The sequence below is a fragment of the Uloborus diversus genome, chromosome 4, assembly GCF_026930045.1.
Source record: "Uloborus diversus isolate 005 chromosome 4, Udiv.v.3.1, whole genome shotgun sequence".
Lineage (NCBI taxonomy): Eukaryota > Metazoa > Arthropoda > Arachnida > Araneae > Uloboridae > Uloborus > Uloborus diversus.
The window spans coordinates 40,876,183-40,896,286 of record NC_072734.1 but is presented as its reverse complement, the minus strand read 5'-3'; positions in this window follow the sequence as shown (position 1 = coordinate 40,896,286).

Below are 20,104 nucleotides of genomic sequence, written 5' to 3'. Positions count from 1 at the left end.
TTTAATTTAGGTATTCAGTTTTCGGCGAATAAACTCGAAGTCATTTATGTTTCCACATAAAGATATGCGCAGACGATTTTTTTTTTGACAATGAAAATTATTTCTTTAAGTTGACATTTTATTGTTTTTATTTATTTTGGTAAGTGCATTAATTCATTTAAAAAATTGTTTTTGGCAACAGGGGAAAAAAGAAACTTTTTTTTTTGATATGATGTATTTATTTTAATGAGCTTATTAATTTTAATTATTATTTTTTCGTTTTGAAAGCTGTTAAAGATTTTTTTAATGGAAAAATTGTATTGGCTGCTTTGTTTAAAAGTTGCTGCTTTTTTTTTTTTTTTTTTAACGCATCTATTTTTTTTAGATGAGTGAAAAATATTTTATTCCTAGAAATCAGCTTAAAGTATTTTAAAAATATGTTTGAAAAAATTTGCGATTTTAGCTATTTTTGAGAATATTGATCAGGTACTAGAAAGTAGTATGGGTATACGGGAAAGTAGGCTCGTCTAGTTCTAGACAGAACTTCTTGTTTATATTTTAGGCTGAGCGAGAGTCCCACCAAATTAATGAATGCAATTAGAATATTTTCACAGCGATTTCGTGATATGAAACTACGGATATGAATAACTGATAATCTTAAGAGAAATATGACACTTCAAAATTTATTATTTTGGAAAAATTTATTTAACATAAATGTAAAACACGTTACGTACTTCAAAAATGATTGGGATATTAGTACAGAAATCCGTCTTTTGCGGATATTTTACGTTAGGCGTAAACAACTTAGTATTATACATTTTTATTTAGGTTGAGGGTTATGCTTTGTATTAGAAGTGATGCTGCAATTCCAGTACGCTCTTCTGAGGTTAAAAATTTGGTCCTGAAAAAAGACAGACAAATCAGACACCGAATCCATTAATAGTTAAGACGCAAAATTCAATCTTTACCGAGACCTAAAAACTAAATCACAGAAGGCTTTGTGATTTCTAATTTTTATCTGTTGCTATCTCATATTTATTACCAAATGTAAAATGTTTGTAATTAATTTTAGCAAGATTTTTGAAATCAGCTAAGTCCGCGCGCAAGCGCAGTTGAAATGGCAAATTTGTGATAACTGGGATTTAACGTCGAGTGCTGGGGACCTTCGTGGCTTTGTGGTAAAAACTTCGCTTCAAATGTCGGTAAACGTGGGTTCGATAACCTCGGATGCTCTAAGTGGTGTATTACCTTTCTTTACGCTGAAAATCTTTCTCGTAATGTCTTATGTATAAATAAATGAAAAAGTCCAAAATCTCGAGGCAATGGCCTTCAATCCTTCCATGATTATTAACTATGGACACGTAAAAAACAACAGTAGTGTCATATATGTTAAAGGCAACAATTTTCAACTTAATTAAAAATATGGTCATTTTTATAGTAATGAATGGACTTTAAAAGCCACTCTACCGCAGTCATTCCGTCAAAACGCGTAAACTTGAATTTATCAACCTAGTACATGAAAAATTATTTAAATTAAAAGTTTCTTATTGTTACGTCTCTATCACAAAAGTATTCGTCAGTTAAAAGATTGAATTGTTACACAATTTCACAAAAATATCGTTTTGTGCTAAGAAGTCCAAAAATTTGGTTCAGAAAAGTGTCATTTCATCACGGAGCAGAAAATAGCACAAACATTGAGGAAAAAAGGAATATATTTTTTTTTTCTCCGTTTTGTTTTTAATATTTCAACAATGAAGTGCAGAGAAAAAAAAAGTCAGCTGAAATGAAAATAATTTCACTGTAATCGCTTAAACCTTTAAAAAAAAAAAAAAACAAACAAACAAACAAAACGCATGGAATTGCTCTGAACTAAAAGGCATTATTTTCTCTATTGTAATTAAAATAGCAGGGCTGTGGACATTACCGAACGCTGTGGATCGCTGTAAAAAAAAATCCCAACAAAACATAAATGTGAAAATGAGCAAAGTTCGATCAAAATGAGGCCCTGGGTTGACGGTGTCACAGATAAAATAGTTCAGATCTGAACGGCACTGTAAAAAAATTCGGAAACGTTACTGGTTATTCCTCTAGAACGTCTCGGGATTTCAGACGATTTCACCTATTTCCCCGTAAAAACAAGTATCTTCACAAAAAAGTTTCCTGAATCGCTACAAGTTGCACGCGTGCAGACTTTTCACTGTTGTGGAAAATATTTTTAGCAACCAGTTTAAAGATTGAATGAGCGTGCTTATTAAGTGCATCGGCATAAGGTTGCTTACGGCTTGTCCAGAATGACTAAGCTCCCAGTGAGAGCAAAAAAGTCAATGGATAGCTACAGCTTTGCAAGGCAGGAGTTGCAAACAAGAGATTTGCTTCCCTCTTGCATAGCTTTGGCCGTTCTGTTTTTTTGGAGCCTTCTTGGTAGATCAGGAAGGTTCTAATCAATTACACTAAACGTACTTAATTTTTCTAGTAGGTTCTAGAGACATGACTGGCTTTAACAAGGGAGATATCGCTTTTCTTCAGAAAATTTCAAAGTTAATTTCAGAAAGGTTACTGACTGGTTTTTCCAAGATATGTTACTGGAAGAAATTGGGCACATCAGCTGCCAATTATTTTCCAGGAACGTTTCTGAATCGTTGTTACAGTGGGGAACCAAGTTTCATAGCTGTTCCTCATAGAAGTTGGACTGTCCCATGTTTTTCAATTCATTCAGAAAACAATTTTTTTTTATTTTCTTTGATTCCGGATTTTAAACTTGCGGCAAGTTTTGGTCGTCAATAAACAACTTCCAAAACATTTGACTGCGCCAATTATACAGTAACTTGCTAAGTTTAAATCCGGGATCAAAGAAAGTAAAAAATTGTTTTCAAAATGAATTGAAGAACACGGGGCAGTCCAATTTCCATGAGGAACTGCTATGGAACTTGTTATCCGTTGAGATTAGAATCGTGTCGGTGACACCGTCTACTCAGAACCTCATTTCGATCGAACTTGGCTACTTTTCACATTAATACTTTGTTTGGATATCATTAAGTTTTGAAAGCTCAATCATAGTAATGTTCTTCTTTAGAATTAAACTAGAAGACCAGACAGACGCTGTTCTGTTCAAACTTTGTAAATTGAAAAGTTAAAAATTTCAATAAACCATCAAGTGTTTGAACCGTTTTGTTGAAAAAAATAAGTAAAAAGAAAATGTTTTAAGCTGCTTGGTGTCAGAATGCGTATATTTATTACAACTTGATTTATCTAATGTCCACTGAGCAGTTGTTTTATTTCCTATTTTTTCTCCCATACTTGATGGTTTGTTCCTTCAGCAATACTCAAAGGATAAAAAGCGTCCTCAGATATTTTGTGTAAAAAACTAACTACCCATCTAGAACAAACGGGAAATCCCGCTGCAACATCCCCCATATGAAAAAGAATAAAACAATCGAAAGGATATCGTTTAAAAAATGATAAAGGTAAAACAGTTCTCTGAATAATCGAAAATCATTCATCCCTCCCCCTCCCCTTCCCGATGTAAAATAAACACATTCTTCAACTAAAATGACTAAAAACTCTTTAAAAACGAAATTTTTGTTTATTTGAAAAGCAATTTTTTGCAATTTGAAACATTTCGCGAAATAAACACAAAATACAATAAATTACATTAAAAGTAGCTTTAAAATGTAAACAATTGATCACGCAACTCTATTGTTTATAGCCAAAGTCGTCAAGCCACAACGTTACTGTAATCCAGCCGATCAGTGAGCGAAGCCAACTCCGACCGATTAGCAGTCCGATCTTTTGAACGAAAACTTCACAACTTTAAAACTTCATATATTGCCTAATTTCTTCTTTCCACCAAACATAAAGATCTTCCACTGCACTGATCTTTAGTTTATACATAGAACTACCCAGTTGTAATTTATCTGGACGAAAATAAAATTTGTTTCGTCTTTAAAATCCATCATCGTTTCCTTTAATAATGTACTGATTAGTTAGATAATCCTTAAAGTATTCTCGATATTGGTGCCCAAACTCAGACGGATTTCATCCGAGAAACAAATGTTGCTAATTACGGTTCTTTCTGATCATTTGGTTAGGAAAACCTGAAGCATCGATCCGGTCACATGGTTCAACTACGACGACAGAACACACGTTTTGAGTGAACCTTCCTGTACACTGTAAAAAAAATTCGGAAACGTTTCTGAGTATATCGTGCAGCTGCGGTTCATGAAATTTTCGAAAACGTTTCTGAGTATTTCGGAATTCTCTTTCTGTAATGTCCGGAAACGTGTCTGAGTATTTCGGAATCCTCTTTCTGTAATGTCCAAAAACGTGTCTGAGTATTTCGGAATCCTCTTTCCGTAATTTTCAGAAACGTTTCTGAGTATTTCGGAATCCTCTTTCCGTAATTTCCAGAAATGTTTCTGAGTATTCTGTGCAGCTGTGGTTCATGAAAGTTTCGAAAACGTTTCCGAGTATTTCGGAATTCTTCAAACAATTTTCAAAAACGTTTCCGAGAATTTCGGAATCCTTTTTCTGTGATTTTTTCTAAAATATAATTCTTTATTATAGTATTGCATACCATATCAGTTTCAATTCTTTCATATCTAAGAGAAATAATACAAGTAATTTTAGAATCATTCGTGGATTTTTTTTTTTTTTTTTGGAATTTCTAATGACAAATAGCATGGTTAACAGCATAACATATGCACAGTTATAAATTTTTGAAAAATTATGAAATAATCTACTAGTTTCACTCCTAATCACAAAATCGTCGGGGAATTGGAGTGGGGGTACCTTCTGAAAAGTGGGGATTGTTTGTTAAACAATCTTAAACTTCAGTTTTTCTCTCAATATTTTCAAGACAAAACTATCAACATATTGTATTTTTAATGCAGAACTTAAAAACATATCTTGTATCAAACTTGATAGCTTTTATCTTCGGATAAAATTTGACAGGACTTACCTACCCTTCGCGTTCCGGAATTTGTTCACCTCAAATCAATTTCTCTGACGAACAAAGTGTACAGAAAAGTACCAACAGAGAAATTGATGAATTTAAATATGACACCAAGTCCCCCTGCTGGAACCATTCGGGTTGATTCTTCTGTTCTTGCCCTTTCCAGCTCATCACAAATATAAATACTTATTCAAAATAGGTTACTGATTTTATTTTTACAGTGTGCGCAAAATGCATTATATATTTTATTTATTAAAACATTGAACTCTATTACATGATTATTCCATTTCATATATACGAGAATCCCCCCCCACCCCCCATAAGAGTGATGGTGCACCCATAAAATGCTATGAAGCACCCCCCCTCGAAAAAGCAACATCATATACATTATAAATCAAAGTATCATATACATTATAAATCAAAGTATCATATGAATTATAAGTCAAATACTTTACTATGGTGTAAAAATACAAAATTATTTTATTAAGTCTTTTTTTTTTTTTTTTTTTTTGGTAGAATTGAGGCTCGTAAAACGAAAAAAATGAAGACACTTTTAAATACATACATGTATTTATTTGTTAAATAAATTAATACACATTTAACTAATTTAAAGCGTTTCGCTAATGCAAATATTTAAAGAGATATCGTCATTTAGATAATACTGAAGCACTATGTTCCTAATTACAAGAGATAGTTTTTTTTTTTTTTACTTCAAACAATCTAGCTACACTGTTTACAAGAGAATGAAAACATGCAACCTTAAAGACGAACTATCAAACCTGACAATTTGCATATTATAACCAGGGGCGTAGCTAAGGGGGGGGTTTTGGGGACAAACCCCCCCCCCGAAAAGTTAGTCTCAAAAAAAAAGAGAAAAAGAAGAGAGAAGAGAAAGAAAAAAAAAGAAGAAAAGGAAAAAATTCCAAGCGATTATATATATATATATATATATATATATATATATATATATATATATATATATATATATATATATATATATATATATATATATATATATATATATATATATATATATATTAAATATATATATATATATATATATATATTAAATACATATATATATATATATATATATATATTAAATATATATATATAAAAGAACTAACCCCCCCCCCCCGAAAGTCGAGTCTAGCTACGCCACTGATTATAACATTTAATTCATAATGCTTGATACATAAATGTTCAGCCAAATATTAACTGAGATTGACACATAAAAACAAAGTACACAATAACACTTATTTAAATTTTTTTATATGAACTAAATCTCTTTAAAGTAATAGAGTTGCAAAGCGACTTACCTATTCGTCGGTGGTGGTCTTTTGCAGGCTTTGGTCACCAAAAAGGTGATTTTTATGACAGAATAAAATTCTGCCAACAAAAATTACCCATTTGGTAGAAAGAAGAAAAGTATCCAAGAAAAAAGTAAATTACCTACACAAGTTATGCGACGCAATGAATTTACATGGCGTCCTCTAGGCAGTTATTTGGTTTTTAATTTCAGTTTGTATTCCTTCCGCGAGCATGCGTCGAGAATTTGCACTTCGTACTTAAAAATAAGTGACATAGCTTCAAATTCAATCTCATGACGATACATAAGCAAGAAAATATAAGACTTTAAAATTATCTTCAGTGAATTCATGCGAGGAACAAAACTTCTACTAATCCCCTTGATGAGTGTTACTTCGCATACATGAGTCAGCACTTGTTTTCATTGCGTGCTTTCGAAAGTTTCAGTTTAGATTTCTGCTGGACTATAAAATTGCCGTGTAATCTGCGCATGCGTCGACTCTTACTTTCTTGCTAAACGGGAAACGTTTCTGATTATAGCAGAAAACTGCGGAGGGCGTACGAATCTGTGTATTACGGAAAACTTTTTTATATATTCAGAGAGTTTTCCGAGATTTTTTACAGTGTACTTTACTTTAAAATTTATCACAGGGCCTAAAATCTTTGCTTTCAAGAAATGAAAAGGCTTCACACACACTCTCTACTCTACGTTTTACCTATTCTCAATTGACATATCTAAGGCCCCTCTGTATACGAGCCGACGCATCAGCTTAAGATCAGCCTTTTTGGATCGGAGCGCTTGTTTGAGTGATTGTCTTTTCTGACGAGTTATCGCGTTGGTGATCGTTCACTGTGAGCAATTATTAGCGGCACGTGAATTGTTTATAAAATCTTATACATATAAAATCTGAGTATCTATCTATCTATCTATCTATGTCCAAGCTTCTTCTCCCGAACGACAGTGAACTGACCATCGAATTAGGTATCGATGGATTCGTAATCCTCCCGTCTTCATGTTTGGCTATTTAACATAATTCTCCGATAATAATTAGCGGAGATATCAATTAAAAACTTTTAATTATGACTCTTAGATTTCAAAATCAAATCACTATTTTTCGAAGGCTTTCCTCCATTCAAATTATTATTCAGTGCTTCAACTCAACTTTCCGGATGAACGCTTTTATTAAAATTTACAGCGTGAAGAAAATCATTGAGATGAAAGATCTGTTGCCATTTCTTTTTCTCGAATATGAACAGGTAAAATTCTTGTTTTTGTTTTGAGGCTTTTCCTGTAATCAGGGGATTTAAAATGTTTACTTTTTGGGGATTTTCCGCAATCTGCTGCAAAATTTCACTGATTTTTTTTTTCTTTTCTTTTTGTCCAATCCTGAGGGTTGAACAGGCGTCACTTGACATAACTTTTATTTTCGAGGTAGACCGTGCACGTCGTAAAGTAAATGAGTGATTTACAAGTTATTTGAGTTCTTTGAGGGTTTGTACCTGGAAAACGGATTGATGTAATTCTTGTACGACCATGTGGATAGAATCCATCCAAATATTTATCTGAGTGGTATGTTGCATTAATAAACACCCGGGCAACGCCGGGTAGTAGACTATTTTATGTAAAAAGCGGATTGTTATTGTGCATAAATATTTCCGATATAGTCTATCAGATGTAATTCAGTTTAACGTGAGTAAAGATTATAGTTGATAATGCATATATTTTCCCCTTTTGTGCTGACTGAAAATGTACTCATAACTTGTATCATTGATAACGATTATTAACGTTGATGAGGTGTTTTGGCAAAAATATGTTTTACTGGTGTTTTGCAAACCTTGCTTTACGCGCATTTATTTATTCCTTAACGCGTTAGAAACTAGTGTCAGTGTACTACAAAAGCATCAACTGGACTGCTCTTACATTTTTTAGGTAGCCCGTGCAACGCCGGGCACGCAGCTAGTCTTATACATATAAAATCTGAGTATCTATCTATCTATCTATCTATCTATGTCCAAGCTTCTTCTCCCGAACGACAGTGAACTGACCATCGAACCAGGTATCGATGGATTCGTCATCTTCCCGTCTTCATGTTTGGCTATTTAACATAATCCTCCGATAATAATTAGCGGAGATATCAATTAAAAATTATTAATTATGACTCTTAGATTTCAAAATAAAATCCATATTTTTCGAAGGCTTTCCTCCATTCAAATTATTATTCAATGCTTCAACTCAACTTTCCGGATGAACGCTTTTATTAAAATTTACAGCGTGAAGAAAATCATTGAAAAGAAACATCTGTTGCAATTTTTTTTCTCGAATATAAAGAAATAAAATTAGGCTTTTGTTTTAAGGCTTTTCCTGTGATCAGGGTGTTTAAGTTGTTTACTTTTCGATTATTTTGCCGTAATCTGCAGCAAAATTTTGCTGTTTTTTTTTTTGTTCAAGCCTGATTGTTAAATACGCGTCACATGACATAACTTTCATTTTCGAGGAGGACCGTGCACGTCGTAAAGTAAATGAGTGATTTACAAGTTATTTGAGTTCTTTGAGGGTTTGTACCTGGAAAACGGATTGATGTAATTCTTGTACGACCATGTGGATAGAATCCATCCAAATATTTATCTGAGTGGTATGTTGCATTAATAAACACCCGGGCAACGCCGGGTAGTAGACTATTTTATGTAAAAAGCGGATTGTTATTGTGCATAAATATTTCCGATATAGTCTATCAGATGTAATTCAGTTTAACGTGAGTAAAGATTATAGTTGATAATGCATATATTTTCCCCTTTTGTGCTGACTGAAAATGTACTCATAACATGTATCATTGATAACGATTATTAACGTTGATGAGGTGTTTTGGCAAAAATATGTTTTACTGGTGTTTTGCAAACCTTGCTTTACGCGCATTTATTTATTCCTTAACGCGTTAGAAACTAGTGTCAGTGTACTACAAAAGCATCAACTGGACTGCTCTTACATTTTTTAGGTAGCCTGTGCAACGCCGGGCACGCAGCTAGTAAAATATTATTTTCTGCAAATTTGGCTAAATCCGAAACATTGCTGTGGTAACCCAAGCAGTGCAGCAATGAAAAATCCGATCCAAAATGGCTAAACTTAAGCTGATGCGTCGGCCTGTCTATATAGCGGCTCTAGACATATCACAGAGGAAATTTCATTACAAAAAGCAGAGCTGGCTTTCTTACTGTCCTTTGGCAACGGGTTAAATATTTATTTCAGTTCCCGCTCAACAATAGGTTAAAATAAATATTAATCATTTGGGAGATATAAACCGTCCAATGTTTAAATTAATTAATTAATTAACAAAAACGTGTCTAATTCGATCCATCGCGTTTCGAAACCATGCTCGCCACAACTTAATTATACACAAAAAATTTGGTCAAAATCGGTCCAGAGGTTTAAAACCCTCATGGTGACAAACGTCCGCCCGCACAGAAGATTTTTATATATTAAGATGTAAAAGCGCGTACAAATACAACTTCCATTTACCTTGCTTTTACGATGCACTGGTTTCTTTTCATTAGTAATTTCGAAGATATTTTGATAACTGGGGGTTTGTCACTATCGTCAATTATGGGCTATAATTGTTTCCTTCTGTCACTATCAGCAAGGCCATTGCCGAAGTACATTAGCCTTTGGTCTTTGGCGTCCACAAATGTGGCGGCAATTTGACTCCTAGTTTTTAAACTCTTCCCGCAATTTCTACATTGTCTGGGGGAATTATCATAACGTAGATCGTAAAATATGCAGAATTGGCGAAAACATTTCCCCATTGCTTATAATTCCGTGGCGCCAAGTTTGTGGAAATTTAAAAAATTATAATTAAGCGAAGCTAAAAGACGTAACCATGGCAATGCGAAACAAAACATCAGTAATTTTAATGGAGATTAGATTTATTCGAACTTTATTTTTAACGGCTTGTAACTTTTTTTCCTTTGGAGATAGAAGGTTATTTTTTCGACCATAGGTCGAGATATTTCTGAAGTAAAAAATGTCGCGTTTTCCAACGAAGTCCAAAAGAAAACTGTGGGCCAATTCCTTCACTTTTCATTGATAGATTTAATGAAGAAAGTATTGCCAAAATTTCAGCTAAGCCTAAAAAAGTTCGAGATAAAAATGCAAATTGCTCCAGTCGTAATGAAGTTAGAGCATTGAAACAAATTGCTTGGAACGCAGAAAATTCTACCCTTTTCAACGATATAAAATATTATTATGTGCAAGTAATTTTTCACCCCTTTAATAGCCAATAATAGGCAATTTACGTGAAATTAGGGCCTAAATTGGAATAAAAAAAAAGAACTATTTATCGGATTTTTTTCGAATTATAGTCTATGTTACTCAGTAAGAAGGTACCTTTCATACAGTGAAAAAAATTTTCAAATTGTTGCAATAGTTCCGGAGATTACCTCGAACATATAAACACACAAAAATTCGTCCTCTCTCTTTATAATATTAGTATAGATTCATAGCAATTAATATTTTTTGTCATTTCTGTATTGGTGCGTAATAAGTGGCGCAATTCTTTTGTTAACTGTTTTTTGAGATTAATGCTAGTAGTTTCTGAATTTGAGTGGCTCATTCCTTTTTTGCCCGTTTCTAGAAATTAATATTTTTTTGTGATTTCTGTGTTTGAGTGGTCCAATTGTTTTATTGCCCGTTTTTAGGAATTAATATTTTCGCCATTCCTACATTTGAGTGACCCAGTTCTTTTATTGCCCGTTTCTAGAAATCAATATATTTTGTCATTTCTGCATTTGAGTGATTAAATGACAGATGACTGTCAAAATTCAATTATTTCTCTTTTTAAGCGCATATCTTCAATGTTTCCATCTTTAAAAATAAATATTAATGCTGCCGTAGCCAGGTAAACGGTAGTTTCTGCAGAAATGAGTTTTCGAGACAATGGGATCGTTTCCAAAATTTTAAAAGTATTTTTTTCTAAAAGAGCATGCTTAAAAACATAGAATCTGGCCATTTTTTAAATAATTTCTTTAAGTTTAATATTTAAAAAAAAATACTTAAATCGGTGCTCTTTTATCGTTTAACGCTTCTGCCGATGACATCACAAATGATGAAATGCCATTCGGTGTTGCCATTCACGGACCAAAATATTTAATTCGCATCTTTACTCACGTGTATTGACAACGATATGGTTGATAGCAAGCGTAGAGCGCAATTGTAATTCGCTCCTTGGTTATCATAACGTGGAAATGTGGTAGAAAGATGCGCCATAGTGCATCATTTGTGACGTCATAAAGATCACGTCTTGTTAGAAGAATCGGACATTTAAAAATATTAATTAAAAAATAACTGTTGGGAAAATGAAAGTATTTTCTTAGTCCATTTTTTTTTTTTTTTGTTTTTTTTTTGCCTTTTCTTTCAATTTCAGTGACAAAAAGTACTAATTTTGACTGAAGGAAACAACCCATTGAAGAAAAGCGTATTGTTATTGATACTAACAATAGGAAAATGTTGGAATTAAACTTTTTTTTTTTTTCGCGCTTTTTGTTCAGTGGAAACCAAATAAGCAAGTTTGTACAATAAAGCTAACGTACAATAGATGACAAAAATGCAAACAAACAAAAAAAAAAATGAAAAATTTGCAGTTACTGCCCTCCATTTGCCAAATGTTCCTTAAAGGACTATTTTGGAAGCTGAAAATTAATACTAACTTTGTGTCTCTGAGTTAAATACTTAAAAATTGAAATCAAATACTATTTTATACAAGTTTCTTTTTTTTAAACATTTTATTAGTCAAAAAAGGTTATCTTGTTTTAATTTCAATAAATTACGAATTGTTAAGAGTTCATCTGTGAAAAGGACCAATGTGAATGAGTATATAAGCCGTAGTTAAAAATGAAATAACGTAATAACAATTGACGGAAAAACACTCGACAGTTCATTCGAATTCCTTATTCGGATTAAAATCCAATTCTTTGAGTTGGCGGGGGAAAAGTGACACACCGTGGAAAATCTTTCAGTCAAAATCTAATCTCTAAGGTGTCCGAGACATTGCAACACAGCCAAATGCTTCAATTGAAACTTCAAGGAGAGGATTTTACAGAAATGAAAGTAAAAAATGACAATCTGCAGAGATGTTTTTAACTTTTAATCTGACCTATTGGGAAGCCTTTTTAAATCCAGCTTTCAATGAAAATCAAAACGTTTTAGATAGATCAAAACGCATTTCGTAATTGTCCAACAGAAGTGAAATATTGTTTTCACATAAAAGGTTGGACTTTTATATATGTTTCTTTATTTTTGACCTGTTGCTGGTTTTATCTTTAAAATATCCTTTGCATTGCTGTAAAAAGAATTTTCGTTTCCTATTATTTTATCCCCCTTTCATATTAAATAAAAACGCTTCAAAATATAAATTCGGAGTAAGATAAAATATAAGTGTTCTTGAACAGGAAATAAATAATATGTGATGTTTTCCCCCCTTCTGTTTTTCTCAGTACCTGAAATATCGACAAGAAGTTCCGTCCAAAACTAAACGAGCCTACTTTCCCGTATACCCATATCTACTTTCTAGTATCTGATCAATATTCTCAAAAATAGCTGAAATCTCAAATTGTTTCAAACATAATTTTTTAATATTTTAAGTTGATTTCTAGGAATAAACTAGGAAAAAAGATGACGATGCCTCACTCATCTAAAAGATAAGATGCGTAAAAATAAATAAATAAATAAATCTTTACTAATAATCGCCTAGACCGTTGGGCCGATTTTCATGAAATTTGGCACAAAGTTAGTTTGTAGCATGGAGGTATGCCCCTCGAAGCGATTTTTCGAAAATTCGATGTGATTCTTTTTCTATTCCAATTTTAAGAACATTTTCCCGAGCAAAATTATCATAAGATGGACGAGTAAATTACGAAATTATCATAACGTGGAACCGTAACATGGGCACAAGCCATATGGCGAGAAAATTCGCCATATATTATTTATAAATAAACAGGCGAACCAAAAGACCTTTTAATTTTCTTTTATGGGCAAAGCCATACGGGTACCACTAGTATTTACAATATATTTACAATTGTTAATTAATAGAGCATGGTTATTATTTTTTCATGGCCTTATTGTTTCATGAAACATATTCTCTTTCATTCTTTGAAGTTTTAAAACATTTTATTATAATGGCAACGCAGACTAATTACTGAAAATTGATATAAACTTCAGTTAGAGCTATAAGGAAAAATATAATTATAGAAAATGGGGCAAATAAAGAGTAACCGAGATTTGTCTTGAATGCTAATCATGTTAGTATGTTCGCATAAGACAGCATCTTTATTTTCAGAAAAAAATTACTAACTTCTTTGTTGTTTCATTATTTATAAACAATTTCTCAAAAAGACATTTTAATTAAAAAAAAAAAAAAACAACACGATTACATTCCGAATTAATTCTGTTACTTTTTTCAAAAGTTACGTATTAGTGCTCTTTTGATCAAAATTTTGTTTTGAAATCGAAACTCTATCTTAGTTATTTAATATCTATACAGTCGAATCTTTGATAAGCACTGAACTTTAAGGTCTTTTGCGTTAACTATTTTGTCAGTTGTCATCTTTATTTATAACAGCATCTTTATATTGTTGTTTTTTCTTTTCATCTACGAATCAACGATTTGAATAATTTCCTCTGTTCGCTCACTTATACGTTCACTCACTTGTGTTCTTACCACTCCTCACTGTTCGATGGTATTTCATTTTCTAAACTGTAACTGGATTACTTTGCAAAGAGTCCTAAGTTTCCGCTTTTGAAAACCTGCCCATTTGAAAAAAAATTATGTCACGTTTAAAAAAAAAATTTGAAGACTTTTTTGTTTTTCGGTTTTTAATTTAGCATATGTTTCTATTATTTAAAATCATTCAGCCTTTTTCGCTCGTCACTGTTTTCAATTTGCCTCGGAGATTTAATCTGAACAGAAAACAATTTTTAAACATTAATAATGTAAAAAAGAAAATAAACGTCGAACACTCAAGAAACCAGTACTGAAAAAACTTTAGTATAGCATTAAAAAACATAGTCGAACTCCAATCTTGTTGCGACTTCTGGATAAACGCAACGACACTTTCTGAAATTGACACCTGCTTTTCGTCTTCACTTACGCTGATAACCATGTATGGTTGAAAAACATTTGATTTTTATAAGATACGTGAAAGTAATCATTATTAAATTACAAGAAAAAAATATCTCTGTGAAAAATGAAAGAATGCTAATATTTTACTTTCAAGAATAAAAAATTCATTAAAAAAACGTATGGTTAAAGCAAAATTTGCCGCCCCTGAAAATTTTGCTGCCCTAGGCAGCTGCCTACTCTGCCTATTGGGAAATTGATGCCTGGTTTATTGGTTATTTTTTTGTAGTTATAGTGCTTGGCCTAAATAATTTTCACTACCAATATTTATTTTTAATCTTCGGCAAATTGTTGAAAATTACGCTTCTGTAGCAACCTTAACAACTTCTGGATCATTACAGAACATGACTCTAGGCATTTATTTGGAAGAGCTATTTAATATGTGCAAAATGCGGACAGCCCGGTTGTGACAGGATGCCAGAAATGGCCTGTCGGTATTTTACATGCAGTTCTTCCTGCTCATTTAATGTGTATTCGAAGCCCCTCCCTCTTTTAAACGGAGTTCGGAATATCAGGAAATACAGACGAAAAAGGAGTCTCCTGATGTCTTCCAACCTCTCCTCCCATAACATCTATACCACAGTTAACAAGAAGATTTAAGACTTGCATCTCGAGTGAAAAGAGGAGAATATCGATCTCAGTCGTCTTTTGCCCTTGAAATTGAAACTGACAATTTCTCAGAAAATTTTCAGGAGCGCCACGATGGGAGGTCACTGTAACCTCCCAAAAATTTCCTTATTCGGCAAATTTTGTCTGAAGATTCGGCAAAATTTAGAGCTCTACTCGGAAAAATTATCATCACTTGGCAGAAATTGGAGTCCCATTCAGCACAAATTATCATCATTCGTCGAAATTCGGAGTTCCATTCTGCAAAATTTGGAATCCGATTCGGGAAATTGAGAATTTGCGCCCTCTCAAAAATGCAAGATCGGGGTGCCCCCTGGTAAGCAAGCACGTGATTCTGTGCCCGGTTTATGAAGTATCCGATTAAAAGCATGAAACTGTCAGCCTGTAAAAGGCTTCTTTTTTTCATTCGATACGGCCACGTGCCAGCCTCATTAGCGTCTCACCTTATTCACACTTTTGGATGCTTCTTATTTCGAGGTTAGGATCTTCGTCGACCTTTTTTTCCCCTGCTTAATTGCACCGCCTGACCCGCAGGTGTCTCGACCCATACGGGAAAGTTATGTCCGAAAGAAGCATTTGGGCCAGGGGCATATTTGGGGTTCCCTTTCAAGCCCACGGCCAAAAAACCCGCTCCGACGGAACAACTCTCGCTTTTCTGATTTAGGTCACCAAAGGCGAAGGAAACGACTTCGCCCACCAAAGAGTGGAGATCGGGACTTTCGACAGACAAGTGCTGCTATCTAGTAGGAGAAAGAGAAGACAGCATATTCCTTTGGTTTAAATCGTGTTTTAATAAATTTCATCACCCCCCTGGGGCGCTCTGAACTTAAATATTTGGGAGAGCGGAAACTCTCAATTTGTAGAATGGAACTCCAAATTTTGTAGAATGATGACAGATTTGCTGAATGGAACTCCGAATTTCGCCGAATGGAACTCCAAACATCGCCGAATGATGATAATTTTACCGAAAAAAGATAAAAAATTTTACCGACCGATGACAAATTTGCCGAACCGTCAGACAAAAAGGAAATTTTTGATAGGTTACAGTTACAGTGACCTCCCACCGAGAAAACTTTTAATTGCACCTCTCACTCCAGTTTTTTTTTTTTTTTTTTTTTTTTTTGAAATTCATGTACAATAACAATAACACGTACAGTGTCGTCCCTCGCTACTTCGCGCTTCGACTTTCGCGGCTTCACTACATCGCGGTTTTTCTAAGTTTGTTTTTTCTTTTTTTTTTTTTTTCAAATATAGTAATTAGCCTTTTTTATGCGCTCGTGTAAACTTTTTTCTACAAAAGAATAACAAAGTATATATCTTTTAAGTAATGTAAGCTTTTAAGTAAGGTCTGAAGGGCTAGTTCTACTAATTGAGGGAGTGGAGGTATAAAATCGCCGAAGAAAGTGTAGGGAATCGGTATCTCATTTTAATCGTTAAACACTAACCAGAAAGTTTAAATCACTGTATTATTGCTTGGGGATAAATACATCTGTAAATAGTGTTCAACAATGAACTAGTTTTTTAAGTTGTATACGTAAATGTAGAGGAAGAACGGGGGTACCTACGGTCACTAACGGGCAATTAATTCATCACCGAACAAGTTGAGGTTTTTTCATAGATTAGTAGTAGTGTGCAGGAACTGCGTGTGTGTGTAGTTTATTTCCCAGTAATTAACAATGTGATATCTATTACGACTAACACATCTAATTTTCTCATATTTTGTGCAATATATTAAGTATTACAAATGTAATGGTGGCTAAGGGTGCTGTTTCATGTCTAGGGGACTCTAACTATGATAAAAACCTATTTTAAATTGTCGTAAGTAAGTTTTATGCGCTCTAATTAGAAAAATATGTACAGAATCCTACTTCGCAGAAATTCAGTTATCGCGGTAATGTCTGGAACGAATTAACCGCGATAACGAGGGATGACTGTAATTTGAAATTAATTCCTCAGTAGAATTTCTATTAACTGTTCATACTCAAAAATTTGTTCTTTGTGAGTTCCTCTCCACCGCTTTTCCTAGTCTCTTGTCCAGCGGTTCCCAAACTTTCGGACCACGGAACCCTTGGTGCTTTACATTTACCTCAAGGAACCCCATTATTGTTCGTGACTGGGAAACGAAATATTTGCGATCTGGAAGTCAAATGTTAATGCACGGTTGTGGAAAATCATCGACAGCGTTAAATCTTAAATACGCAAGTAACCCATCGTAGGTGAGGGTAAGGGAGGGGTTCGGGAACTTTCCTCCGGAAGTTTTTCTATATTACATTATTAAAAACGAAAACTTGGACATTTTTTAATAATTTTGGTGCAGTGCTGAGGTGGGAGGCTCTCCTAAGGAACGTTCTTGAGAATGAGGTACTAGACGAGATACAATGATGTAGGAGATAAAATAGTTCACAAGTTTTCCTCTAGGAAATGTTTTCTAATTGAAGTCCGTAACTGTAGACCTACTTCATGATTTTAGAGGAAAGGATATAGATCAGGCTTTCTCCTCCGAAAATGTTAAGAAATTAAAGTCATAAAAATGAAAAAAAAAGAAAAAGAAAAGAATGTTTGTATTGATGTTAAAAGAGATACAGTCGGTGGCATTCACGCGCAATTTTTTCCGAAGTTGAGATCCCAAAGAGCCTCTGTAGGCCATATTTGATGACGTTAGGGAAAGGGATGTGACTTTACATGCTCCCACGATTTTTTTCAAAACTGACGTCTTTAGTACGCAATAGTAAGCCATCTTTTTAAATTTCTATTCTGAGTGAAATGAATTTCTTAATTTCACCTGGTTTAAAATCATTGAATTGAATTGAATCTTTGGTGACATTAAAAAGGTTGGAGTTTGGGATTCTTCCCGAAAATTTTTTGAAATTGAATTTTGAAAAGGTAATTTTTGGCTTTTTCCGATAAATTGAAAGGAAATGATGGAGATCAGGTACTCTTCCCTATCAATTTTTCAGATTCGAAGTTTAAAAAATGAAATGTTAGACGAGTTTTTTTATAAAGTTGTGAAAGGGTTCGAGTGAACGGAAGAAAAAGAGGCTCTCCCGCAAAGTTTTCAAAATTAACGACCCGGAAACGAAATTTAGACGTTTATTAGCTGCAGCCGAGAGCGCTCCTACCTTGAAAAAGTTTTGAAATTGAGGCTTTAAAAACGAAATTTCAGTACAACTTTAATAATGTTCAGGGCGTTCGGTGGTTCTTGAATAAACACTTTTTGTTATTATTACTTTTTTTTTCTTGCATTCTTATAATTTTGGGGGCGGGCTGAAGTTGAGGGGGTTCCTCCGGTAAGTTTCCGAAATTCAAGTTCAAAATACAAAGTTCAGGTCTATCCCGTAAAAATTTTCAGAATTGAAGTCCTTTAAACGAAAACTTTGGCTATCTTTAATAATGTTGGGGAAGGAGGATGCCTTACATTTCTCGTACCTGAACGATCGCTGTCGCTGATTTTAATAGACTTTTTTCTTTTTTCATAGAATGGGAAAACTATTTTTAAATCTTATAGCTTCAGTTTAGTACTCCCGGGGTTTTTACGCCCGGGTACAGATGTACCCCCGTCTCTCCCAAGCTACGCTTTTGGCCATGTTTTGAATTTAAAATAAAGTTTTCTTAAGTAGTAATCGTATTTTGCGCCGTTAAAAAATAGTAGCAGCACCTGAAAGGGAAAAAGTATCTAGAAGTGGGGAAAATGTCAAATGAAATGACAACAAATAAAGAGCTTCTGACATTATGAAAAAAGCTTAAATTAAACGCTATTAGGTGTGATAAAATGAAAATGAGAAATCATTTTTTGTAAGCATCCGCAATGTTTAAGTATTGATTTAAAAGAAAATATTTTCCTCGGGGGAAAAATGCAATTAAAAATATTGACTGCCCAAGGCGTCCGTCGGCGCGTCGGTAATTCTCCGGTACGCCACTGCTAATGACGATTAATAGTTACAATGTGGCATGACATTTTGAATCTTTGATCTTGTTTCTTTTATTCTTTCCTCAACTTACTGTAGAATATTTTGCAACAATTGTGGCGGAACCCTTTCTCATGTTACGGCGGAACCCAAGGGTTTCGTGGAACACACTTTGGGAATCGCTGCTCTAGTCTTACAAACGAAAGCTTAAAATTGGGCTATTTGACTTTACTTTTGAATATCCCCGAGGAATTGCGATAGCTCTTCCTTTTAAACACCAAAAATGAGCTCAAATTGCGTTTTCAGGACATCAATTCCAAAAAATTTACAAGAGATAGTCCCCGAATCCCCTCCCCTTAAGTCACCCAAAGATAGCCAAAAAAAAAAGCATTGTCAATACTTCAGCTTTGAAAAGCATCTAGGAAAGAACACTCGAACACTTTCCCTGAAGTTTATGAAAGATGTCCTAAATTTGCAGTTTTATATTTTCCGAGGAATTGCACTTTCCCCCAAGCCAGTGGTCGGAAATAGCACGCAACAAGTAGCGACGCTACTGTAGGAGCTATATTTTTCCGCATTTTGTAGTGTAGCACACTACTTGAAAAAAAAAAAAAAAAAAGAGTAGCGAGCTTAGAGCAGAAATTTGTAAATGAAGGGAGAAAGTCTGACTTAGCAAAACTGAGGCAAAGACCCCAAATCACGTGAATCAACAACGACGAATGGTAGACATGTTATGTGTGAGACTGCCGAAAGAAACATGATTTCTTCCGATGCTTCGCTTTAAAACCTATCACGTGACGTGGGATCTTTACTTCATGAATGTAAGTCTTCACTCCTTCCATTTTATCTCTTTTCAATGGTAGCGAGTAGTTCGGTACAAAAAAATAGTAGTTTGTAGTGATTTCTGGAAACTACTTTTACGAAATGTTAAAATTTGAATCTTTCAGCCTTTGAATACTTTATTACGGCGAATATTCGTAAAAATGGTTTTAAAAAGAAAAGAAAGAAAGAAATGATAATTCTAAATAATATTCCATGTTCAACTTCAAATAAACTAATTTATTAGTTTGAGCAAATTTTCGTTAACTCCCCAAACGGTGTGTGTGTGTGTGTGTGTATGCTTTTTATTTATTTATTTTTAAAAGGTAGCGAAATAGCGACTACATTTC